Raw genomic sequence first — 14,331 nt, 5'->3', positions numbered from 1 at the left:
CACTTTAAAAGTGTAAAGCTAACACCTGGTGAGCAGATTATGGCTCTGGGTATTGAGGCTAATTAAATTCTAAGGTATGGAGCTGAGGAATTAAAGCGTACAATGGATATTGAGCTGGAAGGTGAAGCTGCAATAGTAGTTTAAATATCTGTACCCAGATGTCAACTGATTACCCTGACACTTGAGCTTTAGATAAGATGGCTCAAATCCTTTCCTACATTCATTGGAATGTCTAGTGTTCTTTCCAAGATTTCTGCAAATCCTGGAGGACTTACCTTCCCAGGATTACTTTAGGGGGATCACTTCTTTTTTTTTTTTTCTGCTTTGCATCTTTTGTTTAATTGTTTGACTGCACTGAGTCTTCATTGCTTTGTGCTGCTGGCTTTTTCTCGTTGTGGCGAGCAGGATCTATTCTTCGCTTCGGTGCTTGGGCTTCTCATTGAGGTGGCTTCTCTTGTTGCAGAGCAAAGGCTCCAGTCACATGGGCTTCAGCAGTTGTGGCATGTGGGCTTAGTAGCCCCACAGCATGTGAAATTTTCCCCGATCAGGGATTGAACCCCTGTCCCCTGCACCAGAAGGTAGATTCTTATCCAGTGTGCCACCAGGGAAGTCCACTGTGCATCTTATGATGATTCTTTATCTCTGCATGGTATAGAAGGCTCCTTCTTTTGGATTCCTCCAGCAACAAAGAGTTTTTTCATTAAATAGAATCTTCGCAGAAGATGGTGGAATGAAAGGGCAGGAATCATGCTGCCACATCATTCATCACAGATTACAGCTTACACTCCTGTATGAAACACCCTGGTTTTTAAACGTATTTTTGACCACACTGTCACAGGGTATGTCTCACTGGCCCAGACACTTCGTACTGTGTCCTGGCCTCTTCCCATCTTGCTGGCTTCCCTGTCTCCTTTGTCTCAGCTAGCTTTCCTGACTTGCTTTCAGAATTCCGAACTCTTCTCACTCTTTTCCTCGTCAATCCTCTCATTGCCCTGCCCCACCAACTCCCAGACTCATCCCCAGGCCCACCTTTGCATATCCAACACCAACCAAGCTGCTCGACTGAGCAAAGGGGCCACCCATTCTCTTCTTTAATAGAATGCATGCTCCTTAGAACACAGATTGGGGATTAAATAGAATTTTCCTAAGATCTATTATGTATTTCTTCTGTGGAAGGATTAATTCTGTCCAGACTCTCCTGAATGCTTAAGAGCTGAGAAAGAATCTGTTCATCCTACATCATTAAAGAATCCTTTTTGCTGGGAGAATTGCATCTAGAAAGAGATAAGCGGGATTTTTGTAAGGTTTTAACAGGCAGGTGCACATCAGTGCACTCCCATTAGTTACCCTCGTCAGTCTTTACAGCGCTTCTGCTAACATATTTAGGAGTAGAGCATCTCTGTTTGTATCCAAATAAACACAAACAGAATTACTTCCCATATACCAGCAAAAAGAGTGCTACTGACGCCAGGTGAGTGGCATCTGTAAGACTATTCAGGGCATTCTGTGTCATAAATCATATCTTGAGAAGAAAGCAACTGAGTTAAATTGTTTTCAGAAGTGTTTGCTTTCTGGCTCGGTTATCTTTTGTATATCTGAGAGCTTTCTGCTTTGCTTGAAATGGAAAGTCATTTCCCAGGCGAGAGATCATTTTATTTAGTGCTCTTATTTTCTTGGTAAGGATTCTGAATTTTTTCCCTATTAATTTCTATTTTTATGCACAGTGATTCTCAATTGGTGAGAAAATGATGATCTCATAATCTCTTTTCCTTGTACTTGCTGAATGATTAGTCCCATTTGCTGTATGAGTTCCACTTCATGGTTGTGAAATGACAACTCTCCCTGACTCTGGCTAAGCATGTCGGCTTGATGGCTTTGACCTTTTCCACGAAAACAAGGGAGATGAAAAGATGTGACATGTGTGTAAATTGTCACTCAAATGGGGTTATTTTGGCTAACGGCTTGGAATACATGCTTTGCTAAACTCCCCGAAGGCACCAGTGGAATGTTTTGTGTTTGGGGTTTTCTAAGACATTTGACAGTCTTGTTATTTTTAAGCAACGAGAAAAATCCTGATTGGCCATTAAATACAAACAATACATTTATATCCTGAATCACAAGCTCTGTGAATAAATGCATTACAGATTCCCAAGAAAAACCCTGTTCTCAAGTGGTGCAGTTAAATTCGCTTCATCTACGCTGTGATGGATATTACTTCCACTGCACTTAATTGGGATAACTGACAAATTTAGATTCAGAACATTTCAGTGACTCCAAGGGATGTATAAATATCTCACCAAATCCATTTAAATGGTATTCTGGATTTGGTCAGGGGTCTCACTGTAGTAATTTGCAGGTGTGACTGATATTAACTTATAAATTTCCCATGACTGGTCCTTTGTTGATTTCAGGCTTCCTCCCTGTTCAGTAATGATGGCTCAGCAAGCATATTTTACCTTCCTTCTCTGCAGGCCCTTTATTGCTTTGAGATGTGTCTGTGTGTGTGTGTGTGGGTGTGGGGGCATGCATGCACACGTTTTTATAGTAATGCATGAGACAGTATTTCCCACTAGAGCATATTCATAAGAGCTTGTGGAACTGTTTCTTACTGGACATATTTCTCTCTTTATTTGTCTGTGCTTTTAGTTAAGGGGATGGAGATGATATTTAACTGGATAAACAGTGACAAAACAATAGGGATGGTGTAGAAGTATATACATGCTCTAATAATCTGGACATATCACACTTGGCTAATGATCCTATGATAGGATTTTTAGTAATAACCATCAGGGTCAGCATAATAACCCTAATGTGTTGCCATAATGGAGCTGATAAATTTACATGTGAGTAGAAATGATTCATTTTGAAGTCTTTTTTCTTTTTCATGACTGAAAATGAGGTTCTCATTCCCTCACACAATCTTTTTGTCACTTGCTCTTTTTTTTCCTGTCACTAGAATTTTTAAAAATACTTCTTTGCTTCTTTGGCTGTGCCGGGTCTAGTTGCAGCGTGCAGGATCCTCAATCTTTGTTGGAGCATACAAACTTTTAGTTGTGCCATGGAGATCTAGTTCCCTGACCAGGGATTGAACTCCGGTTCCCTGCATTGGGAACTTGGAGTCTTAGCCACCAGACCACCAGGGAGGTCCCACTGGAAAGTTTTAAACAGTGACATGATCAGATATGTGTTTAAAAAGTAGCTCTAGTAGCAAAGAGGCTGATAGAATGGAGAGGCATCCATCCATGGGACCCATCCATGCATCATTCATTTGGAAAAGACAGCTATAGCTTGGAGATTTAGGTGAGTCATGTAGGTGAGTTTGCTCAGGAAGGTGTGCAGAACAAGGAGAGAAGAGGGTGATGATCACATCCTGGGGAACACTGACACTTAATTTGGGAGCAGAATGAGAGAAGCCAGAAAAAGAGAATCTAAGAAATGGGAGCAGAATGTACAGAGAAGCAGGAAAGAGCAAGTACTGATGGACCTATTTGCAGGGCAGCAGTGGAGACGCAGACAAAGTGAACAGATTTGTGGACACAGTAGGGGAAGGAGAGAGTGGGATGAGCGAATAGCATGGCAACATATACATTCTGTATGTGAAACAGATAACCTGTGAGAATTTGCTCTGTAAAACAGGGAGCTCAATCCAGGCTTCTGTGACAACCTAGAGGGGTGGGAGAGGGATTCAGTAGGGACTGGACATATGTATACCTGTGGCGGATTGCTGTGGATGTGTGGCAGAGGCCAACACAATATTGTAGAGCAGTTGTCCTCAATAATTGTATCTTGTTCTGTTCTTCTCAATATTGTATAATTATAATCTTTGATAATGAAAAGAACTTATTAATTAAAAAAAGAGACACTGGGTAGATCAATGATGTCAAATAGTACGTGGACAGAGACGATGGCATTGGACCGCACACCAGGGCCATTTTAATTTTTTGATCAAGATAGCTTAAATTTAATTTCATTTGCTTCAAGGAGTTTATCATCTTTTAAGTTACCTTACAACCTTGTGCTTCTGTGAGATATAGGACATACTGCAGGAAAGATGCTGTAGCTCTCAAAAGGACATCTGAATCATATTCTAAAGATAACATTTTGATTATTGTTGTTTTCAGTTGCTAATTCGTGTCTGACTCTTTGCAGACAGAGTCCCATTTTGATGATGGGAATGATAATTTTTAAGTGTTCTGAATAAGAGGATCTGAGTGTGACTAGAATAAGCAATAAGAAGTCTGATCTGGGTAGTGACGGTCAAGTAAAAATGGTCCCAGTGCCATTTTTAATTTTTTTTTTTTTATTTTGGCTGTGCTGGGTTGTCTTTCTGAGCTTCTCTAGTTGCACTGTGCAAGCTTAGTCGCCCTGTGGCAGATGAGATCTTAGTTCCCTGACTAGGGATTGAACCTGTGTCCCCCACCAGGGAAGTGCCCTACTGCCATCTTAAATGCAGGTGGGGCTTGAGGACATACAGCGTCCCACCTACACGCTCTCCTTGGTGCTTCATTACACCCCTCCTGGTGGAAAAGGAAGTAGAAACTGTGTATCTGGGTCCCAGAGTTAAGTATGTTCAATAATCCAAGTCTCCTACCTTTTACTTTTATGATAGATTGTCCTCTCTTCTCTTTGGAATTCTACAACTCTAAAGGGAAAGTGTGCAAGCAAATTGAGAGAGAATGAACACAAAAAGCCTGGGGTCCGCTGTAGTTGGTCTTAAAATTTCATGACTTGCTGCTGGTGAGAAAGGGTTAATTTGGCAACAAAGCCACGATGAGGTTATATTCATCTCAGAACCGAGTTGCTGGAATCCAACCCAGCATTGTAATTAACAGATACAGCAGGCTCCCTGCCTGGAGCCTCGGAGCAGAGGCTAGATGTTGAATTCAGAGAAGGAAGGCTCATTGACATCCAGTGTCTCTCCCTAGCTGCTACTCTTAATACTTTTTGCCGTCAATTCAGTCATATTTGTGTTTGACAAAGTGTCTCTTTAAATGCTTCAAATGATCAGACCTGTATTTTTGACCTTTCAGGGGAAATCTGTAAACAAATAGAAGTGCAATACCCAAATGAATGATGGTGCTCAATTGTAAAATTTAATGCAATTAAACTAACAGAGCAACACCGCTATCCAGCTCAAGTAAATCAATAGCTTCCTAGTTACATCTGTAGCTGAGAATCATTGTGGCTGGCAGATTTTCTGCTGCAAACTTGAACTGTGAAGAATTAATACCAATGGCATAGAATCCTGTTGATGTGGCTCTGGTCGCCCAGCTGGAGCAGGGAAGGATGCTCTGGTGCCCTTTTTATGGCAAATGCAAATTAGCAGTTAGTTGTGGGAATAAAGTTCTCTTCTTGATCTATGGCAGGAGAGAGCTAGTCTGCAAGAGTTCTTTGCAGACTGTAATTAGTTTATTCATTAGGGTTGGGGAATTCAATGACACAGCTGCATGAGGTAGCATGGAAAGCTACCTGAACATATGGCAGAAGGATAATGCAAATATAGTTCCTGAAAGAAAAAGGCAAATGGTACAACTTTGTGCTTTTATTTTACATCCTGCAGTGATTTTCTGAAGGGAGGTGGTGAGTTGATTACACTCCAAACCTTGTAATATACATTGATTTTGGATTGTGGGGCATATTTGTTTTCCTTGTATGTTGCACGTAACATATCAATTCAGTTCATTCGCTCAGTCATGTCCGACTCTGTGACCCCCTGGACTGCAGCATGCCAGGCTTCCCTGTCCATCACCAACTCCTGGAGCTTGCTCAAACTCATGTCCATCGAGTCGGTGATGCCATTCAACCATCTCATTTATATAAACATATAAATGTATAGAACATATCCGCGCACACATTGCTAGGCATCTCGATACATAAAAGACTGAATGCTGTTCCTTGGTCTCTAGCAAGAAAGACTAACACTTATATCCATTTATGGTGTTTCAATCTCCCCTGTTGTTTTTAGTATTACTTATTAATCTAACAAGGTTTTAACTCTTATTAGAAGTGCATGTGTGTGTGTGTGTGTGTGTGTGTGTGTGCATGCATGCACACGTGTGTGTGTGCGCTCAGTTGGTCTGTCTGAATTTTTGCGATGCCATAGACTGTAGCCTGCCAGGCTCCTCTTGTCCATGGAATTTTTCAGGCAAGAATACTGGAGTGGATTGCCATTTTCCTCCTCCAGGGGATCTTCCTGATCCAGGAATCGAACCCGTGTCTCTTGCATCTCCTGCATTGGTAGGCAGGTTCTTTACCACTAGCACCAGAAAGCCACAGAAATGAAATAAAACTATTGGTTGTATCCAGCTTCTGAAAGACTTGTGGGTATTCATACATGTAAAATTCAACCTTGCTTGTGGAATGCAAGCACTTTCATAGCAGAGGTTCTCTTAAATCTGTTTTTTTTTTTTTTTTGTACCATAAAGACTAATCTGACTTCACATGTAGCCATAGTTAGGCAAAATTTAAAATCCATATAGTATTTGACTTAAAGAAAAATACCAGACCTGAATTCAAGTAGGTTATAGAAAGAATTAAATCTGCATTGTTAGTAAGGAAGCCCAGTAAGTTGAAAAAAATTAGAGCAAAGCAAAACTCGGTTTGAACCATTAAACGAAACCATTCTTGTGTCTCTCCTTATAATATTCACGTGTCACCTGTAAACATACTCAGTGAGAATGTTATTGAAGTCAAAGCATTCAACCAGGGACACAAACACGTGTGGAAAAGCAACAGAGCCTGAATACTTTTGTTCCTGGCAATCGATTTACTCTGTTTTAACGCCAAAAGCTACTTATTGACTATCATTTGCTCATGTGGTTTCTTCTTCTTGTAACTCTCAATCCAAATTGGTGGCTAACACAGAGGAAGCGAGATTCTTCTGCCAAAACTAAGATGTTACATTAGGAAGGAACTCACAATGCACAGTAAGATGTACTCGTGATTGTTCCTTGGTATCTGATTACAAGGAAGCTTTGCATCTTATTTTGTGGTTTTCTGTGCTGTATATATTTTCTTAAAATGTGTATGTATGTGTTGCTTCCATAGTAATTCAGTCTTTCAACTTCAGAAATGTAAACTTACTTCTGTTTAGAACCTGATGTTTGTGGCTGTGGCTCTGAGAGGTGGTTGTGGGAAGCAGATAGTTGTAGGTAAATGGACAGGAAGGGGCACCCACAGCTGTAAATGGTAGGTCAGGGAGATGGTAGGGAATGAGAGTGAGAATGGGATCTGAAACTAATATGGCTGTCAGAGAAGTGTTAGTCACTCAGTCGTGTCCCACTCTTTGCAACCCCATGGACTGTAGCCCGCCAGACTCCTCTGTCCATGGGATTTTCCAGGCAAAAATACTATAGTATGTTGCCATTTCCTCCTCCAGGGGGTTTTTACAACCCAGGGATAGAACCTTAATCTCTTAAATTACAGGCAGATTCTTTACTGTCTGAGGCACCAGGGAAGTGATCAGGGCAAACCTAGCAGCAAATTCAGTCAAATGATGGGTTGAGTTAAGTGAACATATTAAGAATCAAGTGATGATCAAAAACCAAGGAGTCAGACCAGTACCATAATCCAGGATCTAGTCTGATGGTGGTTGATGAGCTGAAACGAAGCCAGCCAGGAGTCAGATGGTACAGATCCAGCTGGGAACAGGAGACCCTCCTAGATGGAGCAGCTTCCTACATCATTCTCTAAAACTTTCATATATTTAGATAAGATAATTCCTATGACAGGGAGAATTATCAATAACCCCAGATATGCAGATGACACCACCCTTATGGCAGAAAGTGAAGAAGAACTAAAGAGCCTCTTGATGAAAGCAAAAGAGGAGAGTGAAAAAGTTGGCTTAAAGCTCAACATTTAGAAAACTAAGATCATGGTATCTGGTCCCATCACTTCATGGGAAATAGATGGGGAAACAGTGGAAACAGTGCCAACAGTGCCAGACTTTATTTTTGGGGGTCTCCCAAATCACTGCAGATGGTGATTGCAGCCATGAAATTAAAAGATGCTTACTCCTTGGCAGGTAAGTTATGACCAACCTAGACAGCATATTTAAAAGCAGAGACATTACTTTGTCAACAAAGGTCTGTCTAGTCAAGGCTATGGTTTTTCCAGTAGTCATGTATGGATGTGAGAGTTGGACTATGAAGAAAGCTGAGTGCAGAAGAATGGATGCTTTTGAACTGTGATGTTGGAGAAGACTCTTGAGAGTCCCTTGGACTGCAAGGAGATCCAACCAATCCATCCTAAAGGAGATCAGTCCTGGGTGTTCATTGGAAGGACTGATGTTGAAGCTGAAAGTCCAATACTTTGGCCACCTAATGCGAAGAGCTGACTCATTTGAAAAGACTCTGATACTGGGAAAGATTGAGAGCAGGAGGAGAAGGATGACAGAGGATGAGATGGTTGGATGGCATTACTGACTTGACGGACATGGGTTTGGGTGTACTCCGGGAGTTGGTGATGGACAGGGAGGCCTGGCGTGCTGCGGTTCATGAGTCGGACATGACTGAGCGACTGAACTTAACTGAACTGATGACAGGGAGAAACCTACTCCAATGTACTGAGGAAGAGGCAGGTGAAAACACCTGGGTGGATTAGAGAGAATAGAGCTTGACTCCAGTTGCATTTATGGTCCATGGTGTTAATTAATCCCATGAAGATATTACCATAGAGAATAACAAGGCATTTTTCTGATAGTCAATGGACCATTCTGCAGTTTTCATTAAAAAATTTTTTTATTGAAGCATAGAGGATTTACAATGTTTTGTTAGTTTCAGGTGTACAGCAAAGTGATTCAGTTATACATACACATGTATATATATTTTAAGATTCTTTTCCCATATAGGTTATTGCAGAGTATTGAGTGGAGCTCCCTGTGCTATACAGTAGGTACTTGTTATTTATTTTTTATATAGTAGTATATACATGGTAGGGCTTCCCAGGTGGCTCAGTGATAAAGAATCTACCTGCCAATACAGGAGACACAGGAGACTTGGCTTTGATCCCTGGGTTGGGAAGGTCCACTGGAGGAGGAAATGGCAACCCACTCCAGTATTCTTGAATGAAAAATCCCGTGGACAGAAGAGCCTGGCAGGCTACAGTCCATAGGGCTTTCAAAGAGTTGGGCAGGGCTGAGTGGCTAAAGAGCAACAGTGTATATATGTTAATTCAAAATTCTTAGTTTATCCCTCCCCCGCTTTCCCCTTTGGTGCCGGAGTCCAGCCCCGGTGGATCCAGGGTGATTCGAAGGTGGGGACGGAGTCGGTGTCTTGGAAATAACTTATTTAATTACAGATAGAGAGGGATTAGAAAATTAGCAGGGAAAAAGAGGCTGAATAACTTGGTTTACATGGAATACCAATCACCACCTACATAGGCCGCAGGCGTCTTCCCATTCTCCCGAAGGAGAGGAGGCACTGAGGTCCCCCCGGTCTGATCTTAGAAGCCCAGGAAAAATTAGCAGGCTTGGTGGGTATCCATGCACCAGATGGGAATTCAGCCAGAAAGACAGGGAGCAAGAAAGAACGACATGGGGGAATCAGTCTTTCCCGGAACTAATCACAATTTCTTTATTTTTGGGTTTGCTTATATACCTTTTGTTACACATAGGGATGAATACAGAGTCACGCAGGGGTCAGTAGTCCTGACCTTTATCAAAATCAGGTGCTTTACATAAAAAAAGATCTTAGGGGTTTTACATCATCTTATGGCCATGAGGCCTGCTGGCATTTTATGACCCTTTCTTTCTGATAACCAAAAAACTTATTTTTTCCAAGGGTGTTTTTTCTTAAACCAGGCACCACCCTCCAAATAAAGTTGCATTCCTATAGGGTGAGGGTGTAGTGAGTTACAATCAAGAAAGGAATTTATTTAACCCAAGGTTAACATGATTAATCTTAAAGGTTAATACTTATTTCTCCTATATGCTTAAAGGTTAATACTTATTTCTCCTATATGCTAGTTATATTCATTATAAGGGCAGGGAATATGGAGATTTAGCAGCAAACATCAGCCCAACAAATGAAAATCCTTTCACCAATGTTCCCCTTAAGATCTATTTAGTCTTAAGATAGTGATAAAGTTACATTTTTACATAGCAAGGACACAGTGATTTATAACAAAGTACAGTGATCTATTACAAAAGAGAAAATTCATTAACTGAAAAAGTCTAGTATTGCTAACCTTAAAAACTACTCTATTTCTTTTTCTATATTCCAAATACATTGATTAATATATTCCCAGGTGCCTAAGGATATGGAGGACTGGCGGCAATCATTGACTCAACAATGAGAAAAGCCCTATGCTAATTAAGACTTTCAAAATACTCCAAACTCTTTGTGCTGTTTATGGTTGAGAGGTAGTAAACAATCATGTGCGTAGTGGCTGGAGTATGGATAATCCTGTCACACAAGCTAGTTTGCCAACAGAGGGGGTTTGACCTGAGACACCCTTGTCCCACCCAGGGCAGAGCCTGGTCCACTGGAGAAGGGAATGGCAAGCCACTTCAGTATTCTTGCCTTGAGAACCCCAAGAACAGTATGAAAAAGCAAAATGATGGGGTAACAAAAGAGGAACTCCCCAGGTCATTAGGTGCCCAATATGCTACTGGAGATCAGTGGAAAAATAACTCCAGAAAGAATGAAGGGATGGAGCCAAAGCAAAAACAATACCCAGTTGTGGATGTGACTGGTATTAGAAGCAAGATCCGATGCTGTAAAGAGCAATATTGCATAGGAACCTGGAATGTCAGGTCCATGAATCAAGGCAAATTGGAAAGGGTCAAACAAGAGATGGCAAGGGTGAATGTTGACATTCTAGGAATCAGTGAACTAAAATGGACTGGAATGGGTGAATTTAACTCAAATGACCATCATATCTACTACTGCGGGCAGGAATCCCTCAGAAGAAATGGAGTAGCCATCATGGTCAACAAAAGAGTCTGAAATGCAGTACTTGGATGCAGTCTCAAAAACAACAGAATGATCTCTGTTCGTCTCCAAGGCAAACCATTCAATATCACAGTTATCCAAGTCTATGCCCCAACCAGTAATGCTGAAGAAGCTGAAGTTGAGTGGTTTTATGAAGACCTACAAGACCTTTTAGAACTAACACCCAAAAAAGACGTCCTTTTCATTATAGGGGACTGGAATGCAAAAGTAGGAAGTCAAGAAACACCTGGAGTAACAGGCAAATTTGCCCTTGGAATGCAGAATGAAGCAGGGCAAAGACTAATAGAGTTTTGCCAAGAAAATGCACTGGTCATAGCAAACACCCTCTTGCAACAACACAAGAGAAGACTCTACACATGGACATCACCAGGTGGTCAACACCGAAATCAGATTGATTATATTCTTTGCAGCCAAAGATGGAGAAGCTCTATACAGTCAACAAAAACAAGACCAGGAGCTGACTGTGGCTCAGATCATGAACTCCTTATTACCAAATTCAGATTTAAATTGAAGAAAGCAGGGAAAACTGCTAGACCATTCAGGTATGACTTCAATCAAATCCCTTATGATTATACAGTGGAAGTGAGAAATAGATTTAAGGGCCTAGATCTGATAGATAGAGTGCCTGATGAACTATGGACTGAGGTTCGTGACATTGTACAGGAGACAGGGATCAAGACCATCCCCATGGAAAAGAAATGCAAAAAAGCAAAATGGCTGTCTGGGCAGGCCTTACAAACAGCTGTGAAAAGAAGAGAGGCAAAAGCAAACAAGAAAAGGAAAGATACAAGCGTCTGAATGCAGAGTTCCAAAGAATAGCAAGAAGAGATAAGAAAGCCTTCTTCAGTGATCAATGCAAAGAAATAGAGGAAAACAACAGAATGGAAAAGACTAGAGATCACTTCAAGAAAATTAGAGATACCAAGGGAACATTTCATGCAAAGATAGGCTCTATAAAGGACAGAAATGGTCTGGACCTAACAGAAGCAGAAGATATTAAGAGGTGGCTAGAATACACAGAAGAACTGTACAAAAAAGATCTTCATGACCCAGATAATCATGATGATGTGATCACTAATCTAGAGCCAGACATCTTGGAATGTGAATCAAGTGGGCCTTAGAAAGCATCACTACAAACAAAGCTAGTGGAGATGATGGAGTTCCAGTGGAGCTGTTTCAAATCCTGAAAGATGATGCTGTGAAAGTGCTGCACTCAATATGCCAGAAAATTTGGAAAACTCAACAGTGCCCACAGGACTGGAAAAGGTCAGTTTTCATTCCAATCCCAAAGAAAGGCAATGCCAAAGAATGCTCAAACTACCGCACAATTGCACTCATCTCACATGTTAGTAACGTAATGGTCAAAATTCTCCAAACCAGGCTTCAGCAATACGTGAACCGTGAACTTCCAGATGTTCAAGTTGGTTTTAGAAAAGGCAGAGGAACCAGAGATCAAATTGCCAACATCTGCTGGATCATGGAAAAAGCAAGAGAGTTCCAGAAAAACATCTATTTCTGCCTTATTGACTATGCTAAAGCCTTTGACTGTGTGGATCACAATAAACTGTGGAAAATTCTGAAAGAGATGGGAATACCAGACCACCTAACCTGCCTCTTGAGAAACCTGTATGCAGGTCAGGAAGCAACAGTTAGAACTGGACATGGAACAACAGACTAGTTCCAAATAGGAAAAGGAGTATGTCAAGGCTGTATATTGTCACCCTGCTTATTTAACTTCTATGCAGAGTACATCATGAGAAGCGCTGGACTGGAAGAAACACAAGCTGGAATCAAGACTGCCGGGAGAAATATCAATCACCTCAGATATGCAGATGACACCACCCTTATGGCAGAAAGTGAAGAGGAGCTAAAAAGCCTCTTGATGAAAGTGCAAGAGGAGAGTGAAAAAGTTGGCTTAAAGCTCAACATTCAGAAAACAAAAATCATGGCATCTGTTCCCATCACTTCATGGGAAATAGATGGGGAAACAGTGTCAGACTTTATTTTTTGGGGCTCTGAAATCACTGCAGATGGTGATTGCAGCCATGAAATTAAAAGACGCTTACTCCTTGGAAGAAAAGTTATGACCAACCTAGATAGTATATTCAAAAGCAGAGACATTACTTTGCCAACTAAGGTCCTTCTAGTCAAGGCTATGGTTTTTCCAGTGGTCATGTATGGATGTGAGAGTTGGACTGTGAAGAAGGCTGAGTGCCAAAGAATTGATGCTTTTGAACTGTGATGTTGGAGAAGACTCTTGAGAGTCCCTTGGACTGCAAGGAGATCCAACCAGTCCATTCTGAAGGAGATCAACGCTAGAATTTCTTTGGAAGGAATGGTGCTAAAGCTGAAACTGCAGTACTTTGGCCACCTCATGCAAAGAGTTGACTCATTGGAAAAGACTTTGATGCTGGAAGGGATTGGGGGCAGGAGGAAAAGGGGACAACCGAGGATGAAATGGCTAGATGGCATCATGGACTTGATGGACGTGAGTCTGAGTGAACTCCGAGAGATGGTGATGGACAGGGAGGCCTGGCGTGCTGTGATTCATGGGGTTCCAAAGAGTCGGACACAACTGAGCCACTGAACTGAACTGAAACTGATTGGCACAACAAATGAAAAACCCTTCACCAATATAATTCCTAACCAACTGACTATACTAATAATTTCCAACTTCCCAAAGGAATTGGCCTTTAGTAAGTCTAAAACATCTCGTGCCTCTCAGGTTGGGAGTGTGTAAACAATCACATGTGGCCGGACGAACCTATACAGGCGGGCTAGATAACCGTCAGAGGAGTTCGTAAGTTGAAACACTCTTGTCATGCCCAGGAATTTTTTTTGACTTGGAGCTGCACGTTTACTCCTCCTCCGAGAGAACCGGTGGGGAACAGCCCCCCTTAAAATCAGAGGTTTAGGTGAGAGCATGAAACAGTAATGTAGACAGACTCTGGTTTTGGGGGTAGGTGCTCGGGAACAGGGTGTTTCCTGAGGCTCGATCCCGCCTTTGCGTATGCCAAGCCTCCTTCCTCATGACCTTTGCCATGGGCGGAGTTCCTCACGCTGGCTCCTGGCACTTTGGTAACCCTAAGAGAATAATAAGACATTTCTCTGACAGTCAGTGAGCAGTTCTGCAGTTTTTTAAAAAGCTTTTTTCTCTGGGACTAAGGGGAGAAGCAGCAGAGCTCTGTGTCTCTTTCAATAGTATTAATTTAGCTGGGTTGTTTTGTGGATTTAAAGTCTAGACTGTTTGGTTCTTTGCATTTTGGGGGCTGTTCCTCCTCAGAAAATGTGTGTGCTAAGGAGTTATCTATTGACTGATTCCCAAGTCCTCCATCCTCTACTGACATTTTATGCATGAAGAAGAAATAAAATTTACAGT

The sequence above is a fragment of the Ovis canadensis genome, chromosome 6, assembly GCF_042477335.2.
Source record: "Ovis canadensis isolate MfBH-ARS-UI-01 breed Bighorn chromosome 6, ARS-UI_OviCan_v2, whole genome shotgun sequence".
Classification (NCBI taxonomy): Eukaryota; Metazoa; Chordata; class Mammalia; order Artiodactyla; family Bovidae; genus Ovis; species Ovis canadensis.
This window is presented reverse-complemented; position numbering follows the sequence as displayed.